Source organism: Rutidosis leptorrhynchoides, chromosome 5 (genome assembly GCF_046630445.1).
Source record: "Rutidosis leptorrhynchoides isolate AG116_Rl617_1_P2 chromosome 5, CSIRO_AGI_Rlap_v1, whole genome shotgun sequence".
NCBI classification, from domain to species: domain Eukaryota; kingdom Viridiplantae; phylum Streptophyta; class Magnoliopsida; order Asterales; family Asteraceae; genus Rutidosis; species Rutidosis leptorrhynchoides.
This window is the reverse complement of record NC_092337.1, coordinates 450,592,064-450,610,082: the sequence shown is the minus strand read 5'-3', so window position 1 is coordinate 450,610,082 and position 18,019 is coordinate 450,592,064. Positions and strand designations below refer to the sequence as shown.

Here is an 18,019-nt window from a genome sequence, read left to right as displayed (position 1 = left end):
ATCAACCCTATTTACTTCTCTAATAACATTCACCTTTTCAAAACAAACTTCCTTAGAAACTTCAGATTCAGCAGGAACTTTGCCCTCAATAAGTTTGAATAACTTAGTAACATTGCGCTCTAAGTTTTGAATCGACGCTTGATGATTATTTTGCACTTGGGAAAGTTGAGCTTTTATGTTATCATTAGCTTCATTTTAATTTTTGATGAAAGTTATGATGCTTTCTTCAAGATTAGACTTCTTATCTGTTTGAGCATTAGAAGAATTTGGAATGAAGGGTGCTCTAACAGGAAAGAAACCAGGTGGGTTTTTATTATTAGCAGGATAGGGTGTATTATAATTATTACGGTAGTTCGGGTTTCCTTGAAATTGATTCACATACGAAACATTTTCGACTTGCTCCATAGTAAGACTAGCAACAGAATCTTTAGTAGCATGAGGTCCTTGGCATCTTTCACAACCTACCTTAATCATATGCATTTCTTTAGTAAGCTTTTCAATCTGCCTTCCTAAATTACCCAATTGCACATTCATAGCCTTAACCATATCCTCAGAATCATAACTAACAGATTTTACCGAATGAGAAATATCTAAGTCTTGGTGCCATTCATGGGAATGAGCAGCCAACTTATTAATCAATGTTTCAGCTTCTTCGGCAGTTTTACTCATAATGTTTCGTCCAGCAGATGTATCAATCTCTCTTCTTGTATCAATATCGCAACCCTTATAGAAAGTAGTTACCTTTTTAAACTTATCCAATCCATGTTGTGGACATCCTCTAAGCATTTGACCAAATCGTACCCAGGCAGAATAAAGAGACTCATTAGTTTTCTGATGAAAATTAGCAATGTCAGTTTGAAGAGTGACAGTTTTAGATGCAGGAAAGAATCGAGTGAGAAATTTTTCAACCATCGTATCCCAACTAGTAATATCTCCTTTAGGTAACGAGTTTAACCATTCCCTAGCTTCATATTTTAGTGACCATGGGAAGAGACGAAGATAAATGACATTACTTTCCACATTATTAATGTTAAACAGATTACAAATATCTTTAAAATTCCGAATGTGAGCATTAGCATCTTCCTTCTCCGTACCCCTAAATTGATTATCCTTAAGCAAATGAAAAATAGGTCCTTTAATATCAAACTTTTCTTTTATTTCAGGCTGAGTAATAGCATGACCTAATCCTTCCCGACCAGCTTTCATTAACGCTTCCATTGAATTTTCAGTAGTCATTTCAATTTCTGAACCAAAAAGAGATCCCAGATTAGAATCAGGACTAGACGGAGAACTAGATAATGAATCATCATTAGAAGTAGTTCCTTCTATGAAATTTAATTTCTTAACAATATTCGAATCCCTAGAATGTTTAAATAATATATCGGGATTTGGTAACATATCTTGTAAGACTGGTTTCTTGGACCGAGTATTCGTGTGATCTAAAATCATAAAAAGAAAAGTTTTAGGAGAACATCTTTTAGACCTTAAAAGATGTATATATTTATATTTTAAATTTATTCTAATTCTTTTAATAATATATAAGAAATGATCTATTAGTATATCAGTGAATTTTAAATTAATAAATATAATAAATATAAATGACATGATTAATAATATAAATATTAAATAACAACTTTTATCGCATAACAACAAATAATCAAACATACACGGCCTATTGAATCTTTCAATACTTAAGTGACCCGTCAGCGTCTAGGTTTAAGCAGGAGCCTTTAAATCGGAACCCCAGCAACCCTCCCCTAAAGGAAGATAGTCATCACCCGTTTTCAAGAAATATCAATAACCAAAGTATATCCATCTTCCGTATTTACCGCGCCCCCCGGCACCAGCGCCAAAAAGTTGATGTGCAAAAGTGTGCAGTGCTTAATTTGCCTTTCAAACTTATAAATTTATAAAACCTTTATTAATACGCTTTTAACACTCTAACGAGTAACAAAACCCGATCAGAGGTAGTATTTTAGGTTATCGTCCCAAGAGAGCGTAGATGCGGATAAGAGTTGTTTTATTAATTAGTTTAATTCTTATTAAAGAATTAAATATATATTTTTATGTCTTTTATGGGATAGATTCTTATCTCTTAGAAAAGAGATGATTTGAGATAAACAAAATAAAGTAATAAAGTAAAAGATTCAAATTAAACAATTATAAATAAAAGCAGCTACGTGAACAAATAACTCATATGAGAATCATATTAGACAAGTTTCATAACTTATATTAACACAAATCAAGATAACAATCATCGACCAATTATAATCCCTAAACAGGTTAAGACAAGTGTTGTATATCATTTAATAAGCAGAACTTAAAGCATATACTAGACATGTGATGTGCATGACTAATATCTCAATTCTTAGCATTCAATTCAATTACATGATACATATCAATCTTATGATGTGGATCAATATGCAAATAGACTGATAAATTATATAAGCTATTAAACATCAAGTATATCAACTCAAGTTACTAGCTGAAAGTCAATTACTACTTAGCTTTCATGCAATAATTAATTAAACACATTCAAACAGAGGATCTTCGACTAAGCCTAAAAATATCAAACTCTATTATATAAGTGTAATTCAAATTAAAAAAAGTTTATCACTATTATGCTGTTTAACCTAGTTGCATGTAATTCAATTTAATAAGTTTGATGGACTAGATCTAAACAAGTAGCATGAATCGAATAATAGAGCACCGGATCAAGTACTAATCAATCCTAAAATCATGTTATTAATCATTATGCATGACAAATAAGTATATTAAAGCATAACAAATTCAAAATAGTTTAAATATCATCACAGAAACTCGACCATACAGATCTGGAAAAGAACCATAAACTGTACGGATGAAGCACTGAAGCCGGCAGCTTCCTTCCTCACAAAGTCGGCGGCTTGGAGGTGAGGTCGGCGGCTTCATCTGTTTCCCGGATGAAGTCAATCTTCGTCCACGTAACCACTTTGAACGTTTAGTTCATAGAAGAAGACGAATAAAAACGAATACAGTAAATAAAATAAGTAAAACAATAAAATAAGGATAGAATCATACCTTAAACGGAAGGTAGATGTAAAATAACTTGAATTAAAACTTGAATCTTGATTACAATGACTAAATCTAACCTAAGGGTTTAGAGAAAACCCTAAAAATGACCTAACCAGAATTATTGAACTCTGAAATCTAATACATATGAAAACTGAGACCAGAGGCCTATAATTATATTGTTCAAGTTCGGTGGCCAAGCCGGCGGCTTCAGAGGGAAGCCGGCGGCTTGCCCTGGGTCGGTGGCTCCTTTTTCAAGTTAAACTTAATCCCCAAGATAAAATCTTTTAGCCGTCATTACTAAGCCGGCGGCTTCAGGGAAGTCCAGCGGCTTCATAGATCCGCCAAATATTTTTGATTTTGTTTCCATTTTTGCTTAAACTTGGTCAATAAGTTGAGAAACCGTGTCAACTAGGCCGGCGGCTTCGGGATGAAGTCGGCGGCTTCCTTTGCCTTTTGCTTGATCAACAAGTTCTTTCAATTTTAAAATGATTCTGGAACATTCTGACACATGTGACTCCAAAGCCAGCGGCTTCATTGAATCCATGCAGGCGGCTTCATGTAGCCGTTCTGCAACTTGATGTGTTTTTGATCATGTTTAATACATAACTTTGATAAAATCATTAGAAATACATTTTTCCCTTTTTTTTTACCCATTTTAGCGTGTTTAGGGGTTAAAATTACTTTAAAATACTAAGATAACTCCTCAAAATGTTATTAAAAACTGTATAATTTAGGAGTTATCAGCATACTTTGTAGATTATGTAGATATTGTAGTAAGCTTATTGATAGGTGCTTTAAGGTAGCGTTGGTTGTAGTGATAGAGATGACTTGGATTCAGGATTCCCGGATTTTCTTACTTGAAATGGAGACGTGATCTATGATAATGTATTACGGCTGGCCAACGTAAGCACATTTTGGTAGATCATGCAGAAGTTTCAGTAAGTTAAGAAGAGAAGTAGGATAGTTGACTGCTTAAATTGTTGTTAATATGTGTGGTTTAACGAATAGTTGATGGGATTTTGTTACCGTGACTTTTGACTTTGACCAGATTTCGAAGACGGAATCTTTTTAAGGGGTAGACTTGTAACACCCTGAGAATGGGCCTAGGTGGAAATGACCAAATTACCGTTGTATGGTGTTAATTAGTGATTTAATTAATTAGGTGTTTATGGTTATATCATTGTTTAGTTGAGACCAGTTCGTGACAAGGGTTACAGAACAAGTTTGTTTATTTAAATTTGGACCTTGATAGGATCGCCTAATGATGTACGAAAGATATCAAATAACTGATAAATACCCGTGTGTTATGAGGTATGGGTTAAAACCCACCTATATATGCCATGTTTTGGATATTTCTATCCATTTTCTCAATTTGTGAAATTCAATCCCGTAGCTAACTCATGCTCTTTTGAAACCCCAATTTGATTAAAGCTTGGAATTTGATTAAGTGGCTTTAAGAACTAATTTCTACCTTCCTAGTTAGCATCAATCCATGTTTGTCTTGGTGAGTTCATGTTTTAATTCTTGGTTATTAGGGTTTGTATGCAAAATGGGTTTTGGTTGAGTTCATGCTTGACTCTCGATCTAAATGTGTTTTTTATGCTTGAATCATGTTAGATTTATGTTCTATATGTATTATATGATGTTTTTGGGTGGGTTTCATGATCAGAACGGCCAAAATCAAGATTTGGGGTCAAAAATGCTAAAAACAGCGAGCTGGAGCTGTTCATCAGATCCCACACTTTTGACAGCTCAACCATGCGGTTGAGCACGCATTTGAGGGCTCAACCACGCGGTTGAGCACTTGTCAGCTTTTGGTAAAATTAAAATGGGCATAACTTTCAAACCGTAACTCCGTTTTTGATGAATAAACTATCGTTGGAATCGTATTGATGAGTAATTTTCAATGGTAAACTTTTAATAAGCTGGATCAAACTGTATTTGGATCAGAAAACGAGGTTTTAACGTGTATGTCTTGTTTCGCACGCACCCGAATGTCGATATTGAATGAATTTATGTTGTAGACTTATAATATATGATGATTATATGATGATATGACCTAATTTATAGTATGAATCAATTATATTATTGATTAGAACACTATACTGACTTTGTTTATGATGTTTCCAGGTGATCAGGAGAAGTGAAGACTCAGAAATATAAGACCTCTAAGTTCTTCTCGTGCTGGTATTCTGTGAGTGGGTTAATCTAGCTGTTAAGGCATATAGAGACATGACCTAGTTTCCATGCTTCGAACCTATGTTGATTATGTATTGTTAACTATGGCCTCGCGCATTTATTGGACCGACCTTGCATCTGATCAGGTCGGGAGAGATCAACCTTGCTTCTGATAAGGTTGGGCTCATTGATGTTGTATGATTAGTATAAGTCAGAATCATGCATTCATCGCGTGTGGAAGACTTATACTAGTGATACAGAGTTATGAGTTTTCAGTAGACTCTAGTCTGATCAACTAGGGTCGTTGGCCCGGCCAGGCCGCCGAGTCTCTCAAGGGGTTGCTTCGGATTACCCACACGATTACTTCTGATTGATCGTTGCTTGTGGTTATTATGGTTGCTTTGGATTGACCGTTGCTGTAGATGTGTTTATGCTTTGGTGGTCTTTGGATTTAGTTGATTGTTGATTATTGTATGATATTGTATTTGTATTGCTTTTTATGTTGTATTCTAATGGTAGATCGCTCTGTTTTTGTATGTTCTAGTGGTTATTTGATTAACTGTCTACCTAATTTGATGATGTATAACGACTCTCATTTTTCCATTCTATATTTCTCATTTTTCCATTCAATACTTTTCCTTATTAAATGCCCAATAAAACAATTAAACTTAATAATTAAACTTTAATCGATAAAGGTTAAGCGTTAAGAATTATAAAATACGATAATTAACTTTGTACAAGTTAATAAAAATAATAAGTTAATAAACTTTTGTGAGTAAATAAATAACTATAAAGACTTATGTAATTAAAATAAATAAACTTGGATAATTAAGGGTTTATTAAGCTAAATTAATGTACAAGGACTTAAGTGAAAAATGTAAACCCTAACCCACAAAAACCCTAGCCGATTTTGAAGGGTAAAATACCCCTTTTACCCCTCTAATTTTTGGCCCAAGTCATCCCCCATAACCCCTTCTCCAAGCCTACTTGTTCCCTAAGTAATTCCTTATTGAAACCTAATTCTAGAATGCTCCTATCCTCCCTATAAATAGACCCCTAGGCTAAACCATTCCATGTACCAAATCATAATTACATCCCTCACTCAAAAATCTCTCTCTCCCTCTCTTGAATTCGGCCAAAACCGAATCCATCACCATCCAATCGAAATCCTTGAGGGTTTCCAAGAAATCTTCAAGTGTTCTTCGCGTTCTTCGTGATCTTCAAGAATCTTCAAGGTGTTCTTCAAGATATTCAAGGCTTTGATCTTCCATCTTCATCAAGTTCTTCTTTTCTTTGTTAATCTTCTTGGATCTTCAAAGGTATAAACATAAAACCCTAATCCATTTTCTTAATTCTTTGATCTTTGTTTTAATCTATATTCACATAAAATCATAAACACATAAACATAAGAACAAACCTAGATCTATACATGTAAAAATAATAATAAATATATATATATATATATATATATATATATATATATATATATATATATATATATATATATATATATATATATATATATATATATATATATATATGTATGTATAATGTCGTCTAGGAAAAAAAAAGAAACTTTGATCTTTAAAACCCTAGATTATAATTAGGAGATTTGTTAGTGTTTAATTAAGGAAACAAAATAACTATATATACATATATATCGATGCATATATATATATATACTTGTAAAAATTAAATCTTTGTATATATATATATATATATATATATATATATATATATATATATATATATATATATATACACGATTACATATACATATACATACTAAAACCCTAAACCCTAGTTATACCTAAACTATACTACTTTAATCAAACCCTAGTTTCATTAAAAACCTAATTAATTATTAAACCCTAATTCATTAAACCTAACCCTAAGTAATACCACTTTAATTATTAAACCCTAATCATTACCTAATCATTACTACATTAAATAAAACCCTAATTTACTAAAATTTACTAAACCCTAATTTATAAAACCCTATGACACTAATTACTAAACCCTAGTTAATTAAATACCACTTTAAATAACTAACTCTATGTGATGACCCGGAAATTTCTGACCAAATTTAAACTTAATTTTTGTATGATTAACATTTTCGACACGATAAGTAAAGTCTATGAAGCTGAATCTCAAAATTTTGAATTATTCAATTACCCTTCAATTGTTCTCAATGATTCGCGAACAATTATATTTAAATAGGTACATATACTATAACTTGAAAACATAACAAAATGTTAAGTAAATGATACTGTGCATTAAACTTATTGGTTTGATTATCTGATTGATATATTCAACTACGGAATTAAAAGATTATGCCAAACGATTGAATTAAAAGATATTTAATAAGTCCTTTAAGGATTATGATATTATTACGGGTCTCTGTTGTGAGGTCCACGTTGATTTGGGAAATCATTCATTCTTAACGGTATTCGGAATAAATGGTAAAGTGTTTGTTTAAATAACGTAATTTGGACACATACAATAATAAGGAATATTAACTGTTGAATTAGATATATGAATAACTTGCGATATGTATTTTAAAACGTGTTTATTAATATTGAAAATATATATTTAACAATACGATAAAATATAATATTAACTTGGTCATAAAAACGAATTGTTATTATATATATTAACAAATAGCGAGATGATGATTTATAGAAGTAAATGACCAAAATACTCAAAAGTTTAAGATATACTTTGAGTGGTATAGTTTACGGATAATTTAAGGCTATATTTTGACAAAGGTACGTGACACGAAACGTAAAATGCAAGTTTTCTCAGCGTAAGAAAGGACATTTGAAAAACCGGAACCGGGACATAAGTCGAGTGATGACGTACGACTTATCAGAACAAAAATTACAAGTCAACTATGCATGTGAATTTAATATAATATATAATTAATTATATAAATTAAATATATTACATATATAATATAAAATTATGTCGACAAACAAGAAGTTAAAAATTTGTGAGCTGTCCCAGGGTGCCATGCGATCGCATGGCCGTGAAGCACAAATCCCATGCAATCGCATGGGGTACTATTTCAGGCCAGGTCTATAAATTTCGAAGTTTTCAGTTCGTTTGTGGCACACTCTTTTCTCTGATATATATTACTCTTTAAGTATTTATTTATTTTATTTATATTATTATTATTATTATTATTATTATTATTATTATTATTATTATTATTATTATTATTATTATTATTAAGATTAATATTATTATTAATCTTATTATTATTAATATTATTAATTAGTATTATACATAAAATACTACGACGAGGTTATGAGCGTGTCACTTTCAAAATGGGTTTCAAGCGGGATAGAGCTAAGGAAATTATGGGTTATAGCCAAGAAGGTTATGGGTAATGTTCGGGGGTATATTTGTGAATCAAACCTAGTGTTTATCATCTCCGTTGCATCTACGTACTTTCCTACAGAATTAAATCACAATATTGATACGTAAGCATTCATATCTTATCTTTTATATATTAATTGTGTATCCATGTCTAGTGCTCGAGTATATATATTTATGTATGCTTGTATGCTAAATTTTGTTGTTAAACAGTTATGATGAATCACGAAGTAAATACATATATTACTGGTAAAAGGTATATGATATACATGTTTTTGAAAAGCTGACGAAAAATCAATAACTTTTCATTTAGATATCGAATAGTTTCGATGAACGGATTAAAAGATATGATCAACTGAATTATGATTGACGTTAATTGAAATTACTTTTGAATCTGCAATTAAGATTTAAACAACTTGTTTACAAGATTGATAAAATGGATTTTTAAATATTACCAGCCTAGTAAATGAATCCTTATAAAAGGTACGTCTCGTTTGTTGAACTATTGTCAAAATTGACTTTTTGAAACGACTTTGGATAACTTTTGTATGTCGATCTCGAGCATTAGGATTGTGATACACTATGACCTGATAGACATTTATTGACCAACATATGCTCTCTAGGTTGAGATCTACGATTAATTGGTAATCCGAGTTTCGATCACATTTTGATGAACAACTTTATATGCTGCTAAGGTGAGTTTCATTTGCTCCCTTTTTAATTGCTTTTGCAATATATATTTTTGGGCTGAGAATACATGCACTTTATTTTAAACGCAATGGATACAAGTACATACTAAATTCTACATTGAGTTTGAACCGAAAATCCCTTACCTTTGGTAACTAGTAACTGCCAGTTATAAGAACTGGTGGGCGCGAGTAGTAGTATATGGATCCATAGGGCTTGATATCCCCGTCTGAGCTAGAGCACTAGCCTTTTAACGGACGTATGCTATTTGAGAAGCGTACACGTTGGTTTGCGTGTATTATTAAGATGATTATACAAAGGGTATAAATTATATATACGTTAAGTTTAGTTACCAGGGTGCTCAATTTCGTAGAATATTTTGATAAACGTTTCTGGATGAAACAACTAAAATCTTGTGATCCACCTTTATGTATAGATTATGCAAAACATTAAAACTATGAACTCACCAACCTTTGTGTTGACACTTGTTAGCATGTTTATTCTCAGGTTTCCTAGAAGTCTTCCGCTGTTTGCATATATGTTAGACAAGCTATGTGCATGGAGTCTTACATGACATATTTTTCAAGGAAACGTTGCATTCACCAAATCATCACCATGTATCTTATTTTGACTGCATTGTCAATGGAAGTATCATTGTAAACTATTATATTATGGTGATTGTCTATATGTAGAAATCATCAGATGTCGAAAACCTTTGATTTAAATATTCATTTATGGTGTGCCTTTTCAAAAGAATGCAATGTTTACAAAACGTATCATATAGAGTTCAAATACCTCGCAATGAAATCGATGAATGACGTATTCGTCCATATGGATTTGGAGCGATCGTCACACTCTAATTAATGAAACCCTAATACTACTTATACTATTAATTAACATATATACACTATTACTATTACTAGCACCTATAACCTACTACTTATATTATAACACTTAAGAACGTTTTGGGATATGTATTAGAGATGTATAGATCTTCGAACTTTCTTGACGAATGGTTCTATGAGACTCTAGGCAGAGGGTTTGGACTTCCGATTTAAAGGGTCCTATGGCTCAAGCCTCTAGATCTCAAATGGCCATTCGAAGGGAAAGGGGTGATTGGAAGCTGATCTAATACGACTAGTATCCTAAAATGGAAAACACTCTTTAAGTAGAAACTTTCTAAGTATAGAAACTTACTAGGAATAGAAACTTAGTGAAACAAACTATATATAAACACGTACTTAAACTCAAACATGGGCAAAATACTTAACTACTCTTAAATGTCATTAGGTTGACTTTCCTGCTCGCTCGTTCAACTCTCTATTCCGAGGAATAACTTTCTCTCTACTTACTAAGGTGAATTCATAGCCTCTCTTTACTGCTAGCAAACTTACTTACTTTACTTGGGGTGAGACACATGCTGTTTTTACTTTTTATACTTTAGACACAAGTACCAAACTGTTAAACTATGCTATACCCTGCTATGTCCGACTAAGTCCCTACAGTGATATTTTTAATTGCTGCGGCATGCTTAATTATTGGGGGTAGGCCTATCGGGAGTAACGTCCCTGATACATTTGACTCAGTCTTTGTATTACTTGATAATGAAATTAAAACCGACAAGGACAGACACAACTTGTCATGGGGCAAACTTAAACGTTTAGTCTAAATATCACGCTTTGGCATAACTTTAGATCCTGCGGGAGATCAACTTTACAAACTAAATCTTGTGGTCTAAAACAACGGTCAAACTTTTTGTTAAACCTATGAACTTCACTCAACCTTTTTGGTTGACACTTTAGCATGTTTTGTCTCAGGTGTTGTTTGATTCAAGCTTACTTAACTACTGCTTATGTGATGCTACTTGGACATAGGATCAAGAGATTATCGCATATTTTACTATTGCATTTAAACATTTACTCATTCCTTTGTAACGACATTTCATTTTCCACTGCGTACTCTCAATAAAGTTTGATTTTATCATTTAGTATTGTTCTTGTTATTATAATATGTTGGTATATTTTGATATTAAGTCACATTTCGCCCAGGCCCTAACTGGGGGTGTGATAGATTGGTATCAGAGCATAACCAGGCTGTTATAGAGAACCAGGATTGCATTTTTATGTGTGCCTTATTTGATAGTTAAGGTGCCTTAGCAATCTAGGAAACTATAACCTTTCATGCCTTAGACTTTAAAGCACTTAGGATTGCCTTATAATCTTAACATTTATGCTTTCCTAAACTTGACTAAAAGATTCTAATCAAAGTCTCTTTCCTAATGATAGAATGTCAAGCTCAAGCGTTAACAACCCAATAAGGCAACTCACAACCCTACTACCGAAGTAGGTGTTGGACACTCTGAAATATCAAGACCTATTCGAAGTCCTTCTTACACCAAACTATAGTCCGGATACTCTACCTACTTCTCCTAAATTTCACCCAACTCAAGGATCTGAAAGCGAAGGAGAAAGCCCTGCTGATTCGGCTGAATCTGGCTCTTTTCACTCATTGGTACATAAACCAATGAGTACTCCTGAATGGGATGCTCTTCAAAACCTCCCTAACTACGACAGTAACTTCTCAAATTACGAACCTGAAGAAGAGCCTATTAAAGAATCGTCTGAAAACTCAACTCTAAAGAGAAAGCAACCCGAACCTACTACCAGTCCATTATTCTGTAATAACAAGAAGCATGTAAGGGTGAAGACTGATATCATCAACCTTCAGAGTAGCTGTGAGAAGAATATGGAGTTTAGTAGACGTCATGTTGCTCGAATGGAAGTGCATCTAAACAACCTAGAAGAAGAAAACAAAATCTTGAAGGAAATTATTAACGAATCCCTCAAATCTCAAACCGAAAGGTTAGAGAAACTTGTGAAGGATAACATGGAAAAAGTGATGAAGCAGTTTGAGGACGAGAAGAAGAAATATGAAGACTATTTTAATCTTAATATTATTTAGTTATCTTTCCTATTTTTCCATCTATGTAAAGGCTATGCCTTAAAACTATTTCAAATTCCGAATCGTGTAATAAGGCTTATTTAATGCCTCGTTCCTTAATAAAATAAAGTGTTTTATTTATATCATGTGATATTAATACTTTATCTTATTCCTATTTGTAATTGCTCAACCCTATAATTTGTTAACTTATCCGACTTATGTTCACTTATGTAGCGACATCATGGTTCATCCAGCTGCACCTACTGTTAACAATATCGTCTTGACTACTGAGCAATTCCAACAACTACTCACTGTCGCACAAGGCAACAACCAAGCTAACAATGTTAATCCTCAACCGAAACCTTGTTCCTACAAGGATTTTTCAAACTGTCATCCTCCTGCATTTAAGGGAACTGAGGAAGCTGTCGAACTAGTCTGTTGGTTCGAGAAGATGGAATCTATTTTCCGTATTTGTAACTGTGGTGATGACGATCGAGTAAAGTATGCCACTAGCTCATTGGGTGGTAATGCTTTAACTTGGTGGACTGCTCATGCCAAGTCCGTAGGAATTGATAATTCTAATGCAATTCCATGGGATGAACTCAAAAGCATGATGGTCAACAAATTTTGCCCGAGGAGCCAAGTTCAGAAACTTGAAGCTGAGTTCTGGGAACTCAAGATCATGGGTACTGATATTGAGAACTACACTAATCGTTATTTGGAACTTTCTACTCTATGTCCTGAGATGTTTCCTACCGAAGCTAGAAGAATTGAGCGGTATATACAAGGTCTTCCCGAGGATGTTCAAGGGAATGTTATAGCTGCCGAGAAGGTTACTCTGGATACTGTGATTCTTATGGCATAAAATCTAATGTTGGCCAAGAGAAGAAGAGCGTCAGCCAATAAGCAGGTTGAAATCAAGGGTAATGATGGTAAGAGGAAGTTTGAGCCATCTCAAGGTTCGGCTCAGAATGATAATAAGAAACTTGCGGATAACACAAGGTCGAATTATAAGGGTACTTATCCCTTCTGTATTCGTTGTGAAAGGCATCACCCGGGGAAGTGTACTGCGGTTTGTGCGTTGTGTAAGAAAGTGGGACACATTGCTAAGACGTGTAAGACTCCTCCAAAGGATAAGGCTATTGTTCCAGCCAAAGCTCCTCTAACCTGCTATACTTGTGGAGAAAAGGGACACATTAGTCCTAATTGTCCTAAGAAGAAGGATAATCCCACTACTGGAGCTAATGCTACTGCTGCGAAGGGTCGTGCGTTTGTTATCACTGCTGCTGAAGCCCGAGATGAGGATGAAGTCATCACGGGTACGTATCTTGTCAATAATTGTTATGCAACTATTTTATTCGATACTGGTGCTGAACGAAGTTATGTGTCTAGTGATTTTTGTACCCTATTTACTGAAAAGCCTCAACCCTTAGAAACTAAACGATTAGTAGAAGTAGCCAACGGAAAGTTCATGCAAGTCAATAAAATCTATAAAAACTGCAACTTAATCTTAGCCAATAAGGAATTTAAGATAGACCTTTTGTCGGTCGAACTCGGAAGTTTTGACGTTGTAGTCAGAATAGATTGGTTACGTCCATTACATGCTGCCATCATGTGTTACGATAAAACTGTTAATGTTCCATTGGGAAATGGAGAGACTCTCATCATCCAAGGTGAAAAGAGTAGTTCCAATCTTAACATCATCTCCTGTATTAAAACTCGCAAATACCTTATGAAAGGTTATCCAGCTATTCTAGCTCACGTTAAGATGGTTAAATCGAAAGAGAAGCGTATTGAAGATGTACCTGTGGTTAAAGACTTTCCCGATGTGTTTCCCGAAGATCTTCCTGGTCTTTCACCTCCTCGACAAGTTGAATTTCAAATTGATTTAACTCCTGGTGCTGCTCCTATTGCTAAAGCGCCTTATCGTTTAGCACCCTCCGAGATGAAGGAATTATCTAACCAGCTCCAAGAACTATTGGATAAAGGTTTCATTCATCCTAGCTCGTCCCCATGGGGAGCTCCTATTCTGTTTGTTAAGAAGAAAGATGGTACGTTAAGGATGTGTATAAATTATCGCGAACTTAACAAGCTTACTATCAAGAACCGTTATCCGTTGCCACGTATTGATGATTTATTCGACCAACTTCAAGGGTCAAACGTCTATTCAAAGATTGATTTGAGATCTGGTTATCACCAACTCCAAGTCAAGGAATCCGATATTCCTAAGACTGCTTTTCGTACTCGATATGGACATTATGAATTCTGTGTCATGCCTTTTGGTTTGACCAATGATCCTGCTGTATTCATGGATCTTATGAATCGTGTCTGCAAGCCTTACCTCGATAAATTCGTTATTGTGTTCATTGACGATATTTTGATCTATTCCAAGAGTGAGAAAGAACATGAGCAACATTTGCGTATGATTCTTGAACTCTTAAGAAAGGAACAACTCTATGCTAAATTTTCTAAGTGCGAGTTTTGGCTCAAAACCGTACAATTTCTTGGACATGTTGTTGATAGAAAAGGAATACATGTCGATCCAGCTAAGATCACTGCTATTCGGAACTGGGAGATACCAAAGACTGCGAAACATATTCTCCAGTTTTTGGGACTTGCCGGTTACTATCGAAGGTTCATAAAAGATTTTTCTCTCATTGCTAAACCTCTTACAAAGCTAACTCAAAAAGGGAAGAAATTTGAGTGGTCCGAAGAACAGGAATCTGCTTTCAAGATTTTGAAGGAGAAATTGACCACAGCCCCGATTCTATCTTTACCTGAAGGTACTGATGATTTTGTTGTTTAATGCGATGCTTCGAAGCAAGGCTTTGGTTGTGTTTTAATGAAACGTGAGAAGGTTATCGCTTACGCATCTAGGCAGTTGAAGAAACATGAAGAAAACTATACCACACATGACCTTGAGTTAGGTGCCGTGGTATTTGCATTAAAGATATGGAGACATTATTTGTATGGTACCCATTTTACAGTGTACACTGATCATAAAAGTCTTCGACACATCTTTGATCAAAAACAGCTGAACATGAGGCAAAGCCGATGGCTCGAGTTATTGAACGATTATCACTGTGAGCTGAAATATCATCCTGGCAAGGCGAATGTAGTTGTCGATGCCCTTTGTTGGAAAGACAATGTTAAACGTGTTCGTGCTCTAAACCTGAAAATCAAATCAAATCTTATCTCACGAATCTGTGAAGCTCAATTGGAAGCCATTAAACCGACACTTATCGAAGGTGAAGGACCCATTGGTTTTAAGAACCAACTTCAAGTGAAAGCTAATGGTACACGGTATTTTGGCAACAGAATTTGGGTTCCTCGTTTCGGTAATCTCCGTGAACTAGTCTTGGATGAAGCTCATAAGACTAGATATTCTATTCATCTCGGTTCCAGTAAGATGTATCACGATGTGAAGCAATTCTACTGGTGGCCTAATATGAAAGCCGACATTGCTACTTATGTTAGTAAGTGTCTTACTTGTTTGAAGGTCAAGGCCGAGCATCAAAAGCCTTCTGGTCTGTTGACACAACCAGATATTTCGCAGTGGAAGTGGGAATGTATCACTATGGACTTTGTTACTAAGTTACCGAAGACTGCGAACGGTAACGATACTATTTGGGTCGTAGTTGATCGCCTTACTAAATCTGCACATTTTATACCAAACAAGGAAACCGACAAGATGGAGAGATTAGCACAGCTTTATATTAAAGAAATCGTCTCACGTCATGGTGTTCCTATCTCGATTATTTCTAATCGCGACAGTCGATTTGTTTCTAGATTCTGGAAAACTTTACAATCTGCTCTTGGAACTCAACTCGACATGAGTACAGCCTATCATCCTCAAACTGATGGTCAAAGTGAATGGAATATTCAAACCATGGAAGATATGCTACGTGCTTGTGCAATCGATTTCGGAAAAGGTTGGGATAGACACCTAACTTTGATTGAATTTTCCTACAATAACAGTTATTACTCTAGCATTAAAGTTGTACCTTTTGAAGCTTTATATGGACGGAAGTGTAGATCCCCTCTGTGTTGGGATGAACTTGAGGACAGACATTTAACTGGTCCCGAAATTATCCACGAAACTGCTGAAAAGATCGTTCAGATTAAGCAACGTTTAGAAACTGCCCGTAGCCGACAGAAGAGCTATGCCGAGAAGAAACAAAAAGACATCGAATACCAAGTTGGAGATAAAGTCATGTTGAAAGTATCCCCTTAGAAAGGTGTTGTTCGCTTCAGTAAGCGAAGTAAACACAGTCCATGATATGTAGGACCTTTCACAATCACTGAAAGGGTTGGTCCTGTGGCATATCGATTAGAACTACCAACCGAACTCAGTCAAGTACATGATGTGTTTCATGTCTCAAATCTTAAACGGTGTCTTGCTGATGACACACTCGTTATTCCTCTGGATGATGTTCGCATTATTGAGCAAATGCACTTCGTTGAAGAACCTATAGAAATCATGGAAGGAGAAGTCAAACAAATGCGTAAAAGCAACATACCTATTGTTAAAGTCTGGTGGAATTCGCGTAGAGGCCCCGAATATACCTAGGAATGCAAAGACCACATGAAACGGAAATATCCCCATCTCTTCTCAACTTCTGATGCAAACGAGGAAACTACCTAAAAACTTCGGGACGAAGTTTTCAATAACGGGGAGGTACTATAACGACTCTCATTTTTCCATTCTATATTTCTCATTTTTCCATTCAATACTTTTCCTTATTAAATGCCCAATCAAACAATTAAACTTAATAATTAAACTTTAATCGATAAAGGTTATGCATTAAGAATTATAAAATACGATAATTCACTTTGTACAAGTTAATAAAAATAATAAGTTAATAAACTTTTGTGAGTAAATAAATAACTATAAAGACTTATGTAATTAAAATAAATAAACTTGGATAATTAAGGGTTTATTAAGCTAAATTAATGTACAAGGACTTAAGTGAAAAATGTAAACCCTAAACCACAAAAACCCTAGCCGATTTTGAAGGGTAAAATACCCCTTTTACCCCTCTAATTTTCGGCCCAAGTCATCTCTCATAACCCCTTCTCCAAGCCTACTTGTTCCCTAAGTAATTCCTTATTGAAACCTAATTCTAGAATGCTCCTATCCTCCTTATAAATAGACCCCTAGGCTAAACCATTCCATGTACCAAATCATAATTACATCCCTCACTCAAAAATCTCTCTCTCCCTCTCTTGAATTCGGCCAAAACCGAATCCATCACCATCCCATCGAAATCCTTGAGGGTTTCCAAGAAATCTTCAAGTGTTCTTCGCGTTCTTCGTGATCTTCAAGAATCTTCAAGGTGTTCTTCAAGATATTCAAGGCTTTGATCTTCCATCTTCATCAAGTTCTTCTTTTCTTTGTTAATCTTCTTGGATCTTCAAAGGTATAAACATAAAACCCTAATCCATTTTCTTAATTCTTTGATCTTTGTTTTAATCTATATTCACATAAAATCATAAACACATAAACATAAGAACAAACCTAGATCTATACATGTAATATATATATATATATATATATATATATATATATATATATATATATATATATATATATATATATATATATATATATATATATATATATATATATATATATATATATATATATATGTATATGTATATGTATGTATATATGTATATGTATATGTATGTATAATCGGGAAAAAAAAGGAAACTTTGATCTTTATAACCCTAGATTATAATTAGGAGATTTGTTAGTGTTTAATTAAGGAAACAAAATAAC

General features: G+C 34.2%; 1 non-coding gene across 1 annotated transcript; it reads left to right on the top strand.

Annotated features, from left to right (window-relative positions):
- Positions 1–757: 757 nt before the first annotated feature.
- LOC139850894 (small nucleolar RNA R71) lies at positions 758–864 on the top strand. The gene has a single exon (XR_011760270.1). It is a non-coding gene; the product is annotated as a small nucleolar RNA R71 (small nucleolar RNA).
- The last annotated feature ends 17,155 nt before the right edge of the window (positions 865–18,019 follow it).